The sequence below is a fragment of the Lissotriton helveticus genome, chromosome 3_1 (genome assembly GCF_964261635.1).
Source record: "Lissotriton helveticus chromosome 3_1, aLisHel1.1, whole genome shotgun sequence".
NCBI lineage: Eukaryota > Metazoa > Chordata > Amphibia > Caudata > Salamandridae > Lissotriton > Lissotriton helveticus.
The window spans coordinates 1625325586-1625345528 of record NC_136061.1 but is presented as its reverse complement, the minus strand read 5'-3'; the positions used below and the strand labels follow the sequence as shown (position 1 = coordinate 1625345528).

Below are 19943 nucleotides of genomic sequence, written 5' to 3'. Positions count from 1 at the left end.
CAGCTGGAAGTGCTTGGCTCTGTCTACCCCGCCCTCTGCGCAATGGTGAATCACGCATCGGACCAAGGCGGGAAGACCAGGAATCGAGCGCAGGTAGGATTTAGCAAATACAGCCAAGCCCCACACACGTTATGTTAAAAAATAAACAGTGCCCCACATAAAAGAATTCAAGCTCACTGAGCCGTACCGCAAGCGGACTCGAGGAACAATGCCACTGTCCCTCTATCCACAGCGCGGCCGCGAGGAAATGCTCAATTTAACTACGAGCTTGCCCAACAACTAGAGAGCTGCCCCAGCCGGAAGTGCCTGGCTCTGTCTACCCCGCCCTCCGTGCAACGGTGAATCACCACGTCGGACCAAGGCGGGAAGACCAGGGATCGAGCGCAGGTAGGATTTAGCAAATACAGCTAAGCCCCTCACACGTTATGTTAAAAAATAAACAGTGCCCCACATAAAAGAATTCAAGATTTAAAAAATGTAATTACACACTAAGCCGTATCACAAGCAGAGTCGAGGAACGCTGCCACTGTCCCTCTATCCTCCATAAAAGGACAATACCAAACCATTATAAAGCGAAACAAAAAAAAGATTATAGGGAAGAGAATAAAAAAGAAGCAGACACACAGCACCCAAGAGCCAATATTTTCAACAGTAGGCCCATGACTTATCCGCAATTCTTGGCAGTCATCAAATTAGCTTGAATCTCTGAGGTAAAAACCTAATATTGCCCTTAACAAGAACTTTTAATCATGCCGGACCAACACATAGGCTGAAGACGCCTGAAATGCCAGAAACCGGTCGTAGGACTCCCGTCTACTTTGCAATGTCACCACTTAGAGGTCTTGGAATAGAGAGATGGCACTGTAGAATATCTTTTTCTGACAGTTTCCCTCTGCCAAAATGCTTTATTACAGTGGGTAGCTTGAAAGCAACACTACAGTGCTCCTTGGGATGATCTTTATTGGTATTGTGCAGCCTGCCCACTCTCAGTCTCTACTGGAAACTCTGATTCCTCTTTTAGAGCATTCCTGTAAAGTAAAATCACACATTTAGTCATATTGTCTCACTTCATGCTATGCCTTTTTTCATGTTCGTGATTTTTATGGTGTCGGTTTTGGGCCTGTTTCTGAGGTCCTTGCATTTTTTCAGTTTTAGCTGTAATGCCAGATTACAAATGGTGGTGATGGGCAATTGGTAAGATTCCTTCATGTCCCACAGATGAGCTTTAACTTGTTCAAGGCTCTTTTCCATATTTTGCATGGTTGTTTAAAGGTTGTTCCCATCTCTATCAGACAGGCCAATAAATCATCACTGCTAGGGATATTCCTTCTTTTCATTGCCCTTTGAGTTTGCTCACCATATGCACCAATGCCTGCTCTAATTGGTATATATCTTGTTGGATTCTCAGGACCTGCTCTTGCGCTCAACTATTCCATTCCCTTGCTATGTATAGCAACAATGTCAGCACAGACAACACATCCATTTTGTGTTTTCAACCCTACTCTTCTAGTGGACCACTGCATGTGTCTTTTGCACAAATGTCCTTTGCGTTCCACTGCTGTGTCTTCCACATGCCATCCACTCTAACATGGCCCTTATGTTGATTTGTTGCATTGGTAACACAGTATCAATGGTGACAGCAGGAGATACATTGCAATTGCATGTGGAACTAGCCCACTAGCTACAAGCTACCTTGGCAGTGTAAAATATAATTTGAGGAGGCTGGTGGCCCTCATTCTAGCCAGTTTAAAATGCCTCTTCTAAATTCATTACTTTTTAATCTCATTCACCACCTTAACCAGTACATAGGATATTTAGTAGAAACATCTACCCAACTAAAACATCTTGACTGCTGACAGAAATAGAATGTGAACACTCACTGTCACATCAGATATAGAGGATGATGTTTCAAGGCTAATGGTATATCTTAATAATTATTTACAGTAGCCACATACTTCAGCAGATGTGTGTAAATGTGGCATAAGCTATGTCAAAGGAGAGATTGTAATGTACCAGAAAATATCCAAAGATAAGGAGCAATATATTTTACAAAATGAGGAGAGAGTTCATGAACAGATGCATCTACATATTGCACTCAATTATTAGTTGTGTACAGATGATCTGTAACTGCACCTTCAGTGGGCTGTTGTTGGGGTCCTTTCATTCCTTCTCGCTCAAGACACTAAAATATTATGCCACCTCCAGAGTAGATCACGGTCGTGTGAACCTCAAGAGCCTTTTTTGCTTATGTCTGTATTAAGATGTCCACTTAACATTTTTCCAGAATTTGTGTGGGTCAATGCCATTAATGAATTGAACAAATGCTCATTTATCATTGCACTGTTGCAGTCTTTGTTATTATAAAATCAACATGACAAACATGCTGAAACCTAAGCAGCACAAAGCAAAAACATGGCTACTTTCTATGGAAATGTGCTTAAAATGTTGCTCTTTTTTTAAATAGTGTGATACTCGAGAGTCATTACACTTCAAGCAAGCTTTATTCGACAATTGTCATAAAAGCACAGTACAAACATTGATCATTAAAATTCATTCCCTATATTTTAAAATAACTCTAAAACATTACTCAATAAAAACTTCATAATATAAAAATGCAGATGCAGTAATTTCATGATAAATACAAAAACAGAATAAAAGAAAAACCATGTCTGGCCCAATCTACCACTAATCATTTTACTCCTTAGAGGCCAAGACCATCCAAGAAACTTTGCCACTGATATGTAGACCGAGGGAATCATACTTGTACGAATAAATCCAACTGCTAACATACCACTCCTAGTACCTAGAAGCTTGCACATGGCTCGCAGCCATACCCTGCGCGGGCAGAGTATGCTGGACATCCAAATAATATGTGTGTAACTGACTCCAAGGTTACAGGGCAACAGGGACAAGTGGTCGTTCCACCTTGGGACCACCTCGATGTAAATGCTCTAACAGGCAAGCTTCCAATTCTAAGCTGAAAATAGAGCTTTCTATCAAGAGGCTTAGTTATGTCGTCCCAATATGCTTCAAGGCCAATTACATCTTTAAATACTAAAAAAATCCCTGTGAGTGAAAGTGGGGCACTTGTCCTAAAAGTCTTTGATGTAATCAGCTCCCAGTATTTGTCCTTAAGAACCCTTTTAGATGGAAAACTAGCATTAAGAGGATCCTCCCAGAGTGCTTGCATTCCTAATCCTCCTATGAGGGTCCTTATGCCAAATAACCATTTGATTTTATGAAAAGTGTCACACTTCATTATATCCATAAGGCCTGTGCCATATACTCTTAGTTCTGGGGTTGTCCACAGGCGCCTCCAGTATAATACCGGACGCAAATTAGCAACTAGATCATAAAAAAGGGTACACATGGGAGTACTCTGGGGTAGATTAATAAGGTTGCGCAGGAACTTGTTCTCGAATACAGACATTTTTGCTAGGTTCTCAAATCCCCCGATCTCAACACCATAGAGGGCTGAACTAACCACCTTCACGTCATAGACTCGGAGGACTGGGGTGATTGGCTTAGTAAGTGATTTAGCATGCTCAGAACACAGAGCTCCAGCCAATTGGCGATGTTTGAGCGTTGCCAGTTCTGTCTGCTGGTTCCAGTGCAAATCGTGTTGAATATTTACACCCAGGTAACTAAATGCCCTCACTTGCTCGAGCGGTAAGTTATTCATAAAAAGTTTTCCCTTGGGCACCAGGCATACCCAAATCTTGCAAGACCAACCACAATGTAGAGCGTGGAACAAGGTCAAAGGCTGCCCTTAGATCGATAAAAGCAGCGTAGAAACTACCCTTGTCTATTTGCACTACCTTCCAGTGCAGCATTGCAAAATGTAGCACTTGATCAATGGTACTAGTACTAGCTCTGAATGCCGCCTGAAGATGTGATAAAATGTTCTGCTCTCGCACCCAATCCTGAACTTTGTTTAAAATCATTCTGCCTAAAAACTTTTGCATTGAGTCTATCAGACTAATTGGGCGGTAATTACCAGGAAGTGACTCATCCCCCTTCTTGCAAACTGGTATTATTTCTGCGCCGTTCCATGAATCTAGGATAGGGGCTCCTTTAGCCACTGCATTTGCTAATAGCAGTATATACCTACCCCAAGAATTTTTGTTGTGCAAAAAATCTGCTGGGACAAAGTCTATACCCGGCGCCCTACCAGTAACCACATATTCCAGGGCAAGATTAACGTCCCCGATACTAAATGCCTCTTCTAAAAAGGGAGTGTGAGAGGGTGGATCCCTTATGCTTAGTGCCTGGCTTTGTGCATATTCGGGTTTAAAGTAAGCCACCCAATCATCCTGGGCAACCCAATTTTGAAGTTTTTCTGGTTGTCCGCCACATTCCCACTTTATTATACCCCAGAACAACTTGGCGTTTTTAAGGGTACTAGCTTCCTTGAGCTCTTGCCACCTCTGTTCGTCCCAGGCACGTTTTGATTTGTACATTTCATTTTTATAAACAATCCTTGCACAGCGAACAGCACTACTAGACCCTGCTTTTAAAGCCTGCCCCAAGGCAAAACGTGCTTTCTTACACTCTTTATTATACCAGCGTGGCGAATTCTTAGACTGTGCCATGCTTGTCTTCTGCGTTCTAACGAAGAGGCTTTTTAGTTGCTGGAAAAACGCTTCATGTGTCCTAGTAAAAGACTGTAAATCTATCCCGCTACTAAAAGTAATCCCCATCTCATGGGTTGCTTGTGCTAGCTTGCTTGAAATAAGATCTACTTTCTCCTGGCCTGGTTCCCTGCCATTTGCACCCACTTCAGGTGCTGCATATGTTTTGTGGGAACTATATTAGGGGGGGGGGCGATTTATTATACCCACTTACAGATTTGGTCAACATCTAGTAGGATAAGGACATACATAGGGGGTTATGATCGCTCTCCAGGCGATCAACAACCGACATATCCTCTAGATGGTTCCACAATCCAAGACCCACTAGGATGTAATCTATTCTGCTATGGCACAAACCACTCCTGTAGGTGCTTGCTCCCATCCTGTCCTGTGCCGTCCTGCCATTAGCTGCCCTAAGGCGTTTGTTTAGACAGATTGAATTGATCTGGGTTACCACCTCGGTCCATCTTTTTATTGGCGCTAGTTCTAATTTTGGGATGCCCCATTGTGTATCTTCTTCCTCAGACAGGTTCCAATCACAGTTTGGCAAAGGCTCAAATGTCACATTAAGATCACCAGCAATGATTATGTGTGATTGCGTGGAATATCTTTCTATAAGTTCTTCTAGGGCAGCTACAGTCTCAGATTTCTTGCCCCCTGTGCTCCTAGCATATACATTATAGATATCCACAGGTTTAGACTGCCTTTGCTTGAGACTGACAATCTGGATGTTCCTATGATTAGATGGAATTCACTTCACGCTAAATTCTAAATCCTGTTTAATCCAAACGGTCAGTCCCCCCGAAGGCCTCCCTAATTTCCCCTTCTCTGCTGGTATATTAAAATTTAAATACCCTGATAGGAATTGCGGATCAAGAAGCCATGTCTCCTGAAATAGGCACGTACTATGCAAACTAATAAAAGTAGCCCATTCCGGGATTGATACTTTAGATTTGAATCCTGCAACATTCCAGGATAGGATTGAATCTGGTTTTCTCCAAAATATCAGGGGATTTAGGAATCTCAATCACACTTAAGGCACTTGTACCATTGCCTAGCCTTAACAATGGAGAACCTCCCAATGACCGTGGGTTCTCTAGGGTGCTCGAGAGTCAACGCAGTAGAAAGTGTCTAGTCTATGGATTTTACAAATTGAAATGACAGTACTACTTTGCTAGCATAACTGTGATGGATTAGCAGCATTGAGCTTGATTGGCAACACGTAGGTGAGACTCTGCCTTAAAATAACGGATGAAAAGGCAACAAGAACGGTCGATTATCAAGCACATGGGGAGAGGAGAATTAGGAGGTTGGTTGCTGGTTAAGACTCTGATAAGGCACATAATCTTGCTGTTTTTGTAAGCATGTAAAATAGGGAAGTGGCTCTAGGATTGAAAAAAGGTGAGAGATTTATGGGGAGAAGTGAGTGAGGAAAGACTGGGTTGCATTCAGCAAGTAGAGTTGTTTTCAAATTGTTTGGCAAATATTATGAGGGAAGATGAAGGGGGTTGTGTCACGGGTGGAGGGTTGAATACAAGGAGGTGGGGTTCGTATTTACCACATGGGAGGGAGTAGTTGGGCGTTTAGACTGATGGGGTAGAAGTAATTGGGGTATTAGTGAGAAAGAGGGTTTGCTCATACGTATTTTGCTGTATTTATCAAGGCTAGCAGTGAACAGTTTGTTGAGAGTCTTTTCATTTATTGTAAAAACCCCTGAGGAAGAACCACTGATAGTTCGAAATGCATTGGGTATACAATGATGAGTTGACTCTGCTTTACGTTTCACTTTTGTATACATGTGTTGCTGTGAAAAGTCTGGATGGGCATGCCGTAGTCATTGGAAATGGTTAAAAATAAAGACAAAAGTTGAAATGGCGCTGTCTCCGGAGTGACTTTACAAGATTGGAAGAAAGAAAAAATCGGTATTATCATTGGATTCTGAGTTTGAAAATGGATGAACTAATTTCTAAGGTGATAAAAAGAGGGGAATTTCCCCCCACTACGCAGTGCGTCGAATGGGACACAAAATGAGTGGCCTAAGGTATACTTAAGTATTAGCTGTGAAGTGAGATGGATCACAACAATCTGGATGCACGCTGTGATGACAATTAAGGTTTCATGATCGAATAAGGGAAGGAGTGCATCCTCTAATCATGGTTTTCTACTTTTAGAAAGTTGGCCTTTTCATACTTTAGCCATTTGGTGCCTGCAGCCTATCTCTGATTACATGTCAGGGGTGGGTGAAAATTGGGCTTGTGTATTCCCCCAAGACAGTCACACACAATGGGTGCTTAGGTGTGACTTGATGGGCCATCCTAGCAGGATGGGGAGAGCTGGACCCTGAAAGGGCTGCCCCCCCAGTATTAAGTCTGAAGCTGAGATAGGAAAAGCAAGAACACTGTGCACTTCAAAGGCCTGTTTTTGAAGTCTCCCCTACTTCAAAGGCACCATAGGGTATAAGTACAGGACCTCAGACACCACCACTTTAGTAAACTTCGGGACTTGTGCATACTCGGCCAGGAAGAAGGATTGCTGTGCTGCTGAAGGACTGCCACTCTGCTGGGCTGCTGACTTGGAAGACCTGCTGACCTGCTATGCTGACCTGCTCCCCTCCTTTCATGGGTAAGAAGGACTGGACCTGCATCACTTGAACCCAGAACCCAGAGTAACTTCAAGGGCCAGTTGAGTCGGCCTCATGATCTGAAGCCTCAAGAACATAACAGGCTGCCAACAACCTTGAATCAGCACCTTGACTCTGCCATCTGTGAGTCTTCTCATCCATGCAGTGCCACCCCAGTCCTGGACCCTTGGAAGTGTTCCTAAGGTGCTTACAGCGTACCAATGCATCTTCTCTGCTGGGCGGTGCATCCTCAAGCGAAAACGAAGTACCTCCTCAGCTGCGAGCACATCCTTGAGCAAAACTGTTGCATCACAGCATGGTTTGGGCCCAGTGCAGTAGGTCGGCATCACTCTTGTATCTTCAGAACCGACACATCGCTGATTGACCCAGGTCAATGCTTCTCTCAACTAAGGCAGCTCAACGTTGATGGCACAGTTCGTCGGAACAGATGCATCGTATCATCTGTGGGCTGCATCCTTGATGCCTGGCCTTTCCATCGCAAGCCCCATAAACAGGAATCTTGACATTGATACAACAGGACCTTGCACCGCAGCTTTGCTGCATCTCAGAACTGACACATTACTTCGGCTACGCAAAGCTTCTTCGCCTTGTATACAAGCAACACCCTGAAACCAGGGTTTAAGGTACTTCATTCAGTGGGCTTAACTGGGTCCCTCTAGCTGTTCCAGGCTCATTGGGATTGTCCTGAACTTGTGACTGTATCCCAGTCCGTCACAACCAGATATCACTTGTTAGCGCTATTTTAGCCTAAAAGTTTAAAGTTCTATATCTCCAGTTTTCCCTGATTGGATTTTTGTCATTTTGATCTTGTTTTATTTATTTGAATATTCTATATTTTTCTAAGACTGCAGTGGGATATTTTTTCTGTGATATACTGACTGTTTTTTAACCTGTTCACCTAAAATCCCACAGACATGCCTTTCTAGATGGTAAATACATGGGATAGTGAAAGATATCCAAATGTGTTATTTCTATCAGAGGAGGATGGACAATCAACATCACTCTCTTTCCAACTCCTTGAGTAGGAAATCCTTGACTTTCTGGATGCATTGAATATTGTGACCCTCACTATAAGTGGTCCAGTGTTTGGGCAGATAGTTATCTCACCCAATTAAATCTGACACCACTGGGTTTTAATTTATAGAGTGCAGTAAATATCATCCAGTTACGGGCCAGAGTCACACACTGTAATTTGTAGTAGGCAAAGTAGCACTGCAAAAGCACTACTTACTTACCAGAAAATGCAGTTCACAAAACTACAGGGGGGAAATTTCCACTTCCACCTCTCCTATATAATCTATGGAGAAATCTTTGTACAAATAAGTTTATTATTTATGGCCTGATTTGGATGTTGGTCGGAGTTGCTTCCAAACGACATCCCTGCGGATATGGAAAAGACCGACCTCAGGTCAGCAGTACCGACACCACAATTTAGATGCGACCGTACATGGTGCTTTGCAAACTTCCATTTTACAATGGGAGCTTGTGCGGTGGTCTGAAACCAGCCGCAGCACAAGCTCCCATTGTAAAATGGAGGTTTTTGAAAATCCCTGTACAGTGTGGCAGGCACCTTAAGGTGCCTGCCACACGGTGCATAGATGAGAAGGGGGCACCTCAACCGGGGGGCAACGGAAGAAGGGGGCCCTGCTAGGGGCACCCAAAGTTGCTCTCCGACAACTTTTCCATGTCGGAAAGGCCGAAATGGGAAGGCTGTTGGAAACCAATATCATAATCCCGACAGCGGAAACGCCATCCCCAAGAGATTATTAGCAGATTTCGAATGGCCGACGAGTTACTTGAGCCCTTTAGAACCCAGTAAGTACCTGGCCAGTTTACATTCTGACCAGCTAAATTATAATTGAGCAGTCGGAATGTAAACCTACCATGTCCGTCAGTAAGCTTCCGACGAGCGGACGGAGGCTTACCGATCGACATTGTAATTAGGCCATTAGTAGTAAATGTGGAAAGGACAGGGGAGTGGTGGGAACATGATAAATGGAGAATTTAATCTACTAAATGGGAATGGTTTATTGTGGGAAAAGGAGAGATTTAGGTATGGATAAGGAAGAAGTTTAGGAAGGAGTATGCTAATACAAACACCCACCCACAAAATAATAAAACCGGTATTATTCACAAACTACACTTTTGAAGTTAATACGGTCCTTAAAGATGACAAAACAGTGGTTAATATACTCCATCCCAATCTTGGGGCAAGTCTAGCACCACAGGAAGCCATTCAGAGGTGCTGCAACACATTCCCAAAGAAAATAATGGAGGTAGTAACCTAATGTTTACATTTCTAGGCACAACAGTAATAATAATTAATTATTAATTTAAAATCAATTGTTAACATACTAAACATTTTTTGAACTTTTATTAAAATTTAAACTGGAATTAACAAAGCACACATTTTAATTAAACATACTTAAAATATATAAAAAGTTAATTTGCTATCTAGGGAGTTTTATTTTCTTTTCTTTAAAAATGAATATATATATATATAAAATAAATGCTACATATAAATAAACATTTATTTTAAATAGGTAACGTGTTATTTGTATCATTAGTACCATGGTGAAAATAATTATTTTAATGTATTTTACATTTATATTTTATATTAAGAAATCTAATTAAAATGTATAAATGTTAATCCTTTTGCTTATTCTTTCCTTGCGGAGAAGATCTCCACTGCAGTGGCATAGATGTCCAGCACAATGGCGGAGATCTCTGCTAAGGGAGCAAAGATCTCTGCTTATATGGGAAAAGCTAGAAGTATTACCTCTACACTAGTAAATTTGGTTCCATCCCCTGGTTTCAGGGGGATGAAGACATGTAAGACTCTACACTTTGGAGTAAATTCACAATTGGAAATGATGAATATCCAAAACTAGTTAATTCACTCCATAGAGTATCGGTAAACTTATATGTGTAGATTTTCTCACATATACATGTACTGTTTTGAATAGGCCCCTATGAGATTCTCACCGATAATGTTGAGTAACATGCATATTTTTGTGCACACCACACCTAAATCTACCTGCCGCACCAATTGTAACTATGTGGAATATTCATAATGAGGATCTATGTGTTCAAAACAGTTGAACAGTCACTTGTTTAAAAATTAGCATGTTGAAATGAACAGCTTAACTGAATTCTAAAAATGTGTTTGTTTTATTCATCAATAGAATACTGCATCTATCAATGATTTTGAAGGTGCAAAGAACTTCTAAGGACATGGGACAGAACAAAATGGTTCAATTAATTCTATAGTTACAGCAGTCACTAAATTTCCAAGGATGTCACATAGTCTTTTGAAGGGATCAAATGTTGTGTCTCTATAGGGTTGTGATTATCACATTTTTATATTGATTTTCAGTTATTTTGCTGGATTTTGACTTCTTAAGAGCATGTTTGAATGGTGAGAAGAAACCAAAATAAACATTTATGAGTATTTTTAGAGGATACGTCTGAGTTTAGGATCTGGGACCATATATCAGAGAAATTTGAGATAGAGAAAAGAGTGATGGGTAAAACACTTGAATTAATCACAGGCACAGGCAATTACACAGGTCTGCATCCCAGTCCATTGTTTTTTTGATAACCATGCCACCTCAGACAGGAACCAGCCATGTGGTAATTAATCTTGAATCAGCTCCAATAAGAACAGTCCAGCCAACACTGCAGACCACTTCTCCTGTGAATGGGAATACATGAAACCTCTGACCGGTTGCTGCCTTTGTACACTTTGTCAGTGATACATACCTGGAACCAGCCATGAGCAAAATTGTCTTGCTGCAACAACGAGACAGTCTCAGATTTACAAATCCCTGCTTTGCCAATCCTTCATACAAGACGGTGCAAGGGCTTCAGTGAGATTTACGAAGCCACTCAAAGCCACCTTGGAAATGGTTTGGAAAATCTGGAGTAATGCAAGTCAGCGCAAGTTGCTGCCTTGCGTTACACTTCCCTGGGATGGTGTTCCATGGTTGCAGAGTGAGTGCTTCCATGCATCCACCCATGGATTCTGGCAGCTTCCCAAAATGACTAAGACTAGTAAACCTGGAAATACGTCAAAATGCTACTCCTTCCTAGATAAAGAGGAATATGTTTATTCCACATCGTTTTTCCTCTTTCTATGTTGGCAGCATTTTGCACCACACTTAGGCCACGATTCCCAGTCTGGTGGTACATACCAAAGCTGCTAGGGACCACCGTTCCCTGGCAGTGTAGAGCCATCCATATGCTTGGCAGAACTGCTGCAGTCACACCACGCATATTAGGCGTTTCCTCACTGCTATGGTTTTCATGGTGGTTCCTCCTCCATGAAAACCCTGAAGGAGAGGGAGCAAAGTGCCCCCTGGTAACTCTGCACCCTGTGAATGCACACAGGGGGGCACAACATGTGCCCACCTGTGTGCATGTACACCAGTTCCTGCATAGCATGGACATTTCAGTCTATGAAGTGCAGGAACTGTTTTGGTGTTCCCATTGCAGTGCCTGATATTTGAGGCACCGCCATGGGAATGCCCAAAACTCCCCACCAGGCAGGATGAAACTACTAATCTGGTGGGCCGCCCGACCACGACTTTGGCAGTGCGGCAGCAGCGCAGACCCGGCGCTGTACCTCTACAATCGTAATTGGGCCCTTAAAAATAGGATAAAGCCTCAGAGGATTGTTGCAGGAAGGTATCCCTTTCACCACAAAAACAATCCTGAATGGAACGCAGGCCATGGTGCAAGGATGTCTGCACTGGAGCTAGGCTGCACTCAGTGCGGCAGCGCAGGGAGAGAGCAGAAATGTGCGATCTCTTAGTAGCTATGGAGCTAAACGGCCCTCTCACTGTTATGCAACGCAGGGCACTGAGTTATCAAGCGGCATTGCATGACTGGTCTGCCCCTAATGTCAATAATTCAAGCATTCCACTCATCACGTTTTGGTTTTCCTCAATATAATAGAAAATATGCACTGGTAACAAAAAAAAAACATTACAAATCATTTCGCAAAATGTTTACACCTTGTATTATATGGAAATTAGCATATGGTATCATCACTAGGGCAACATATGAAGCTATGATTTTTAGATATTATAACGTGGATACAAATGTATCCATTTCTTTCTAATCTACAAAATACATCTTTGTTTGAGGCAGTATCAGTTTAACACGTTTTTATTACACAGACTGTAAAAAACACACAGCCGAGATCCGTTTAATTTGTTTGAAAATAATGGGTCCTCCGAAAATTAGGACTTATTTTTTTAAAGCCTCTGTCACTCACGTAAAACGATTAATAAATAACGTGTGTTGCATGTGGTTTTTACTATGTATATTTTCCATTCCGGAGCAATATTTGCCTGCCTCATTCATGTTACACAGAGAGTAAAACTATTGCATATAGATTTGTCTTTTTTTTGTCTTTTTTTTGGCAAATTTGAAGTGGTTCTGTGATATATCATATAGCTCAATTTTATGGTTTGTGTCATTTCCGAAGTAAAACTGACTTCCATTTGCTCTGCAGCAAACAAGAAATGTATTTGGCACACACCTGGTGTCTGAAATGAAATTAGGAATCTGTCACAATCCGTTAAAAAAACTCGACATTCTATTATACCAGTTTGACATATCAGGGAAATTAATATACTTTAGTTATGCTTTAATATGAATTACAAGCGCTGCGCTGCAAAATCGGCGAATAAGTTTGTTTAAATGATAAATTCAGAGGTAAGGTTTTTATCACGTTGTCAATATGTGGTCTTAGAAAATAAATTGACTGGGAACATAACACAATAACATTTCAAAGACATATACAGTACCCTGCAGAATTTTCTATCTAAAACAAATAGGCTGCCTGAGGCTTTCGTGAAGAATGATCATTTTACATGACAGATCTCTAGAGTTAGTGATTTGTTCAACCCAAACAAAGATTGTGGTTGGTAATGAAGAAAATAAACTGCTGTTTTTTAAATTAATGGTGCTTACTTCGATTAATATTTGTAAAATACCCGAATTTACAAACATTTAATTTTGTTCATATTAATGAAGGCAAATGGGAAATCCATTGGCTCAATCAAAGGCTGAACCTGAAACCTGTCCAAACAATTCATATCATGAACTTTAGTGAATGGCACTGAAAGAGAGATTTCTTTTAAGTTACCAACTCCCAGGTTAAAGCAGTATCCTCTTTAGGAAGCACTGACCGTCCCCTACCAGGGTGGCATTCTTGATCATCTGGTCATTCTCCATGTCGGGTGGGGTGTGGAATGCTCAACAGACTCAATGAAAGAGCTCTTCATGGAGGTAATTTTGTGATCTATATTAAAGAACCTTAAGGTTGAGGTACTTTCAACTCTTTTATTTTTACATTGGGCTATTGTAAGAGGTTAAAATTAGGCCTAGGCGTTGGTGTTTTTTGATTGTGCGCTCTCGCTAATGGTAAGTTGGCGAGCGAGGAAAATCGAACGCTGGACCGCTTCCCAGCAAGAGTTCTCAATGCGGGCAGTCGCGGATGCTCGCTACTGCTTGCGCTGAGCAACCGTTCGCGTTGAGGAAGCTGGCACTCGAGTAAAACTTCTACTCAAGCAGCAGAAAGAAGCAGTGCCCTCTTGCGCTCCACGTGATGTAGTTCGCACAGATTTGACAGTATGGGACAAACTCCTGGCACTAAAAATCTATGTGAACGGCGCAAGGTAATGAATGCACTATGCAACTCGTGGAACTTTGAGTAGCTTGACAGAGTTTTTTTGTCACTTCTGCCCAGGCCTAGTTAAAAATACTTGCAGTTAGGATGCATGTTTCATTGAAAGCAACATTTCTATCACTAAACCTTGTGCCTATCAACCTCCGACCACACAGGTAGTGAAGGGCTACCCACACTTCCAAAGCACATCATTAGATCAGCACAAGGAATACTCGAACCAGGCCTAAGGTCACTATTCCAATATGCTAGGAGACTTAGGATGCCACTTCTCACTGTATGTAGGAGTAACTGTGGGCAGACAGCTCTTCTCCTAGCAGCCCTCTCCAAAGACCATCAACTATATTTGGAGGTTCTCCTGCCCCTGTTGGGAACTATAAGAAGAAATATGCAACTTTAAAATCAGCCATTTGGCCTTTTGGGCTGCGCTTTTTCTTTCACTGCTTTTTGATGTGACTGTGTACTGGTAAAGATTTTCTTTTATTTTTTTAAAAAGGTTTTGGGTGCTGCTGACGTGTTGGCCCTGGTCAGATGTCTGTGCCATCCTGGGCATCTACATCAGACTTCCTACAGACTGTGCAGGCTTCAGGAGGTGAACAACAACTCTGTTTATCTGATGACCTGATACGTAGATGTAAGTGTCCTGTAGAGAAGAGCATTCTCTCTGCTCCAGTTTTGGGGATGGGGGAAAGAGTTCAGTGGTACCAGTCACCCTGTCCTCTGTACGGGGCCTTGAATTTAATGCAGGGGTCTCCCTAGATGCTGCCTAATTTTGATTCTGGGTCTCACACTTTTAATCAGATAGACAGTTGAATCACTTGAACCCCAGTTGCACATGGCTGTCCACAAGTTTCCTGGCAAGGATTTGAATATTCTGTAGTCACAGGTCATCAGCATAACTCTTCTGTAGTCTGCACACATGCAACTGGTTCATTTTAAGGTAATTCCAGCGGCATTGGCCAAATGGCACAGGTGTTGTTTTGTTTTGATCCAGGTTTTATGATCCAGCCAGTAGATGACCCCTAAATGTTATTGCTGACCTACTACAGCCTCAGGCATTGCTATTTCCTTCTCATTAAATCAATCAATCAATCAGGTTTTTTTATAAAGTGCAACTATTTACCCATGAGGGCCTCAATGTGCTGAGTTGGGGGGATGGATATATGGTTCAGTCTAAGAGCCAGATCTTGAGGTCCTTCCTGAATTGAGGCAGCAATGGTGATTGCCTGATTGTAATTGCCTTGGCCTGTGTAATACATTTGAGCCGCAGAATTTTTTAGGAAAATCCAATTTAGGGCCAGATGTAGGTGGCTCATTACCGGTCGGTAACGGACGAAATTAACGAATTTCGTCCGTCACCGACTGGTAATGGGCTTTTCTTATGTAGGGGACCAAATTTAAGGATTCAGTAATTTACCGATTTGGTAATGTAAGGAATTGGTAAATTACCGATTTCTTAAATACCGATTCAGTAAATTACCGAATTCCTTCTCTAGGGAGCACTTAAATGAGTGCTTATCCCATGTTAGGATTCGTTATTTACCACCAACTACAAGTTGGTGGTAAATAACGAAAAAAACCAAAAAGCAATTTAATGCAAATTGCTTCAGTGCCATGTTGCAGACATACATGCCCTTAGGGCATGTATGTCTGCAACTTGTGCACCCATAAACAATTGAGGGGTGCAACAGGGTGTCAAAGTGACACCCTGCCACCCTTCATTGTTTTCCCCCTTTTACTGAATCGGTATTTACCGATTCGGTAATTGACATTCATTCCTATGGGCCTCCAGGCCCATAGGAATGAATGGCAATTACCGAATCGGTAAATATCGATTCGGTAAATACCGAATCTTAACAATTCGGTAATTTTAACCGATTTTTTAGCTACATAGCATTTACCGATTCGTAAATACTGAATCGGTAAAATTCGGTATTTACGAATTGGTATATACTATTTACATACATGAGGCCCTTAACCCCTTCGACGCTCTCTCGTCATGAGGTACACCTCTCGTACGCTCATGACGAGCTGAGCTCGTCATGAACCGCGGGTTTTTAAAAACTTCAGCGCACAGTGGGAAAATGCGCCGCACGCATGGTGTTAATGCCTTTCGTACTAGTGCCCCTCAAAAGTTATATTTTAGGTACACTTTACCCAAAGTCTAAAAACAGTTTGAGTATGAGGCCTTCCAAGTCTTAAGCACTTTAGGAACTGATTTAGAGTATAACAGACTGGTTAGTCTGTCATAAACGAGACAGGTACCCCGGCTTCTGTATTACATGTGCATTATATCCTATGACTCTTGTACTACAGTTGACAGGTTATCCAACATGTTTGTGATCAAGTAATCTGTCTGCCAAACTCTAAATCAGGTCCTGTGAGAAATTGGGCTGTTGGTTGACTAGAATGCAAGCCCTGGTCAAGCCACAGCCACAATCTCTTGAAGGGTGAACTGCAAAAAGTCCCCTGGGTAGACCCTCCCTTTTGACCAACCTCACGTGTTTTGTGCTCCTTTGTTCAGGACCTCATTAGGATTACCCCTCTGTTAGGGTCTATTTATCATTCTCCTCTCTCCATCCTCATATATGTTAGGGGTACTAAAGTTTGTTCTAGCATACAGTACATCACCATTTGGAATGCTCCATTTTGCATTGTCTGAGTGGTAGCTTGTTGTTTGAATGACACTGTTCCCTGCTGTATCTTTCCTGTGTAATCTGGTGACTAAGTTGGTATCAACCAAATTGATCATTTCATGACTGATTTCATATGTGAACCTCATGCTGATGTCATTGTCCTGTAGACCTTTTATGAAATTCTCAGCAGTTAATCTGTCCCCATCCCAAAGTAGGAAAAGACTGTCTATGTAACTGGTCCAATTTAGTATCTTTTTGGTCAACTCCTCGTTCTATGCTGTCCAGACCATTTGCTCTACCCACCAATAAATTGGTGTAGCTGGGGGCAAAGCAGGTGTCCATTGAAGTATACCAGAGATTTGTTGATACAGATGTTTTAGATTAATATATTGTTGTTGAGACAGAAACAAATCTCTAACAACATAGTTGTGTGTTCATATAGAGAAGTGATTTGGCTCAGAAGGAAATGTTTACTGGCTGCCATCCCATATGGATTTTGAATGCATGTATTCAGTACTGTAATACGAAGATGATCATGAGGAAATTAGGCTCCCAGTGTATATTGGATATTTTTGGAGAAAATGACTACTATCCCTGCATGACAAATGAAGATTGAGGACTTCTGGTAACACTGGGGCCGATTAGGATTGCGGTTTTTCCGCATCCTCTGGGCCGGCGGGAGTGTCCGCCGGCCCGGAGGATGCGGAAAAACCGCTGCGGAGCCTTTAAAGACCCCCCCGCCAGATTAGGATGGTTGGGGGGTCATGAAGACCGTCCGCCGCTTTTCTACCGCGGTCGCCTTACCACCGCGGCAGAAAAGCTCTATTATGGCTGGGGGTGTCTAACAGACACCGCCAGACATATTAGGATGGGAAAGAACACATGCCTTTCCGCGGCGGCTTCTCCGCCGTGGAAAGGCATATGGTGTTTTCTTTGGGGGCCCGTTGCGAAACCCCAGGGGGGAAGGGACGGTGGGGGGTGCACATGGGGGGTACCTATGGTACCCCCCTGCCGCTTTGTGCATGCAAATGCGAAGCATGCATATTTAACCTTGCGGCGGGTGCTGCTTCAAGCAGCACCCGCCGCAATGTTAAATATTGAGGATGTGACCGCCAGGGTGGCGGTCACATCCTAATTGCACTGGAGGGAACGCCGCAGCCCCTGCGGACGTTCCCTCCACCTCGGGGGTCGCGGACGGACGCAGGTCCGTCCGCGATCCTAATCGGCCCCATAACATGGTTCAAATAAATTGCAGTGTTTCCAAGGAGACTTCCATTGGAGGACACAATCCTGCAATTGAGACAATGTCCTGATTTATTGTGGGATTGGTATGGATTGGATTTGACTGCTTTTGATAAATATGGGTTTTTGAAGAATGATAACCTGATTCTTCACTTTCTCTATTTTTTACCAAAAGTGCATAGATATCCACTAAACCACCAGTGAGACCTATAGCATCAGTCTTCAGCTTATTTTAAACCTGTCACCCTTTCTTGTTGATAAAATTCACAATGCCTTCGGACCAATATGATTGGGGAAGGACAGTTTTCTATGGAGAGTTCTGCTGCCTGTCCTGTTTCTTTTAGGGAGGGGGACCCTTTTGTTTGAAAGATATTGTTAGTTAATAACTGGCTAAAAGCTTTAATCTCAAGGATGTCAATGTTGTTTGCAATGTTCTAATGTTTGTCACATTTCTTGATATAAAAATGTTTTCCTGTCGTTTATCTGGCATCCATGTATTTGTGTGCAATTCGATTTAAACACGTTTTGCAACATGTTAGCTTTGACACTGGCAGTTTCCCAAAATGGTGAACTGCTGACCTTGCTAGAATTCAGGCAATTGAAAAGAGTGATAGTTTAATATATTGTGATAACAATTCAATTCTCATTGGCTTATCATCATAACTAACGTATTGACCACAAGCTTTCTCAAGAGGCAAACGTCTGGTATACAGTCATACAATTTCAAATACGTGTACAAATGCAGTTGGCAAAACAAAATGTAACTCCTTCTGAGAGGGCTGAACAACCATATTACAGCACATCTCTTCTGCGCAAGGCATTGTCAACAACAAAACCTTTGCCTTATATGGTATTCTGTGAGATTCCATTAAATAAATACCTGTCAACAGGCTTTAACACAGTGAAATGACAATCCACCTTTGAAGGCCTACTGACTTTTATATCTGATTTTCACAATAAACATGATGGGTAAGCCTGGGCGGTGAACTCCGCTCCGTTCATGGAGTTTGCAGAGTTTTCTGCACACCGCGCTTCACAGAACACGTGGTGTTTTTTCCCTCGCTCGTGCTCCCCAACTTCAAGTTGGCGAGCTCAAGCAAGGAAAATCCACCTCCTGGCAAGATTTTTGCTCACTCATGCTCCCCAACTCCAAATTGGCAATCGCAAGCACCTCCCAGCGTGATTTTGCAACGTGCACAGTCGTATTTCTCAATGCGGACGGTCACGGGTGATCACGAATGCTCACGTTGAGACACAGTATGTTTGAGCTGAGAAAGTTGCCGCTCAGATAGAAATGTACTTGAGTCGTAGAAAAGAAGCAGCACCCTCTTGCAATGCACATGATGTTGTTCGCATTGATTTTTCAGTGTAGGGCAAACATCTAACGCTGAAAATTAAAGCGAACAGTCCTTACAAAGCGCACTCTACCGCTTGCGGAACTACGCATAGCGCGGCGGAGTTTTTTGGTCACTTCGCAGAGTTCCGCATTGCCAAACACCTTGAACTCATCGCAGGGTTATTGATAGGCCGAATACCTTTGTAATACCATTTCATTATAAAAAGATCCGTCCGAGAGTCTTCATCAATGGTTTATCATCAATTATAAACTTGGCCCAGATGTATTGAGTGGAAGCTTTCCTATAAGGCTAAAAGTGCTATACAAACATATTTCATCCCAAGCATGCAACTTCTGCCCAGTGAAATGCAGTGCTCAAAGAAATGTGGGCAGAGCCAAGGCCCCTGTCTGAGTAGTGCTTCTGAAAGATTGTTTCTGTTAATCACATGCTGTATGGCAACAGCTTCACAGCCAAGCCAAACATAAAAAGCACTGCTACAGGTGTGATACATCCTACTGTTTTTGGCCTACAGCAAACTTTACATGATTGACAATCATCAAAAGACCATCCTGTATAAAAAAATGTTTTAAACAAAATAAGAAAACATCGCTGTGTGAGTTAGGTTCGAACATGTCAAAAAACGCATTATGAATTGACTTTACTATTGAACAAACTCTACTCTGTCTAGTCTTGCCATGTTGCGATATTTCATTATGGGTTTATGTGATGTGTTTGTACACGACTTTAGACCTGCAATTCGCC

At 42.3% G+C, this 19943-nt stretch overlaps 1 protein-coding gene across 2 annotated transcripts in view; it reads right to left on the bottom strand.

The window, feature by feature from the left end:
• DPP10 (dipeptidyl peptidase like 10) overlaps window positions 1–19943 on the bottom strand; it is a 1755202-nt gene that overhangs the window by 664944 nt on the left and 1070315 nt on the right. The window lies entirely within an intron of this gene.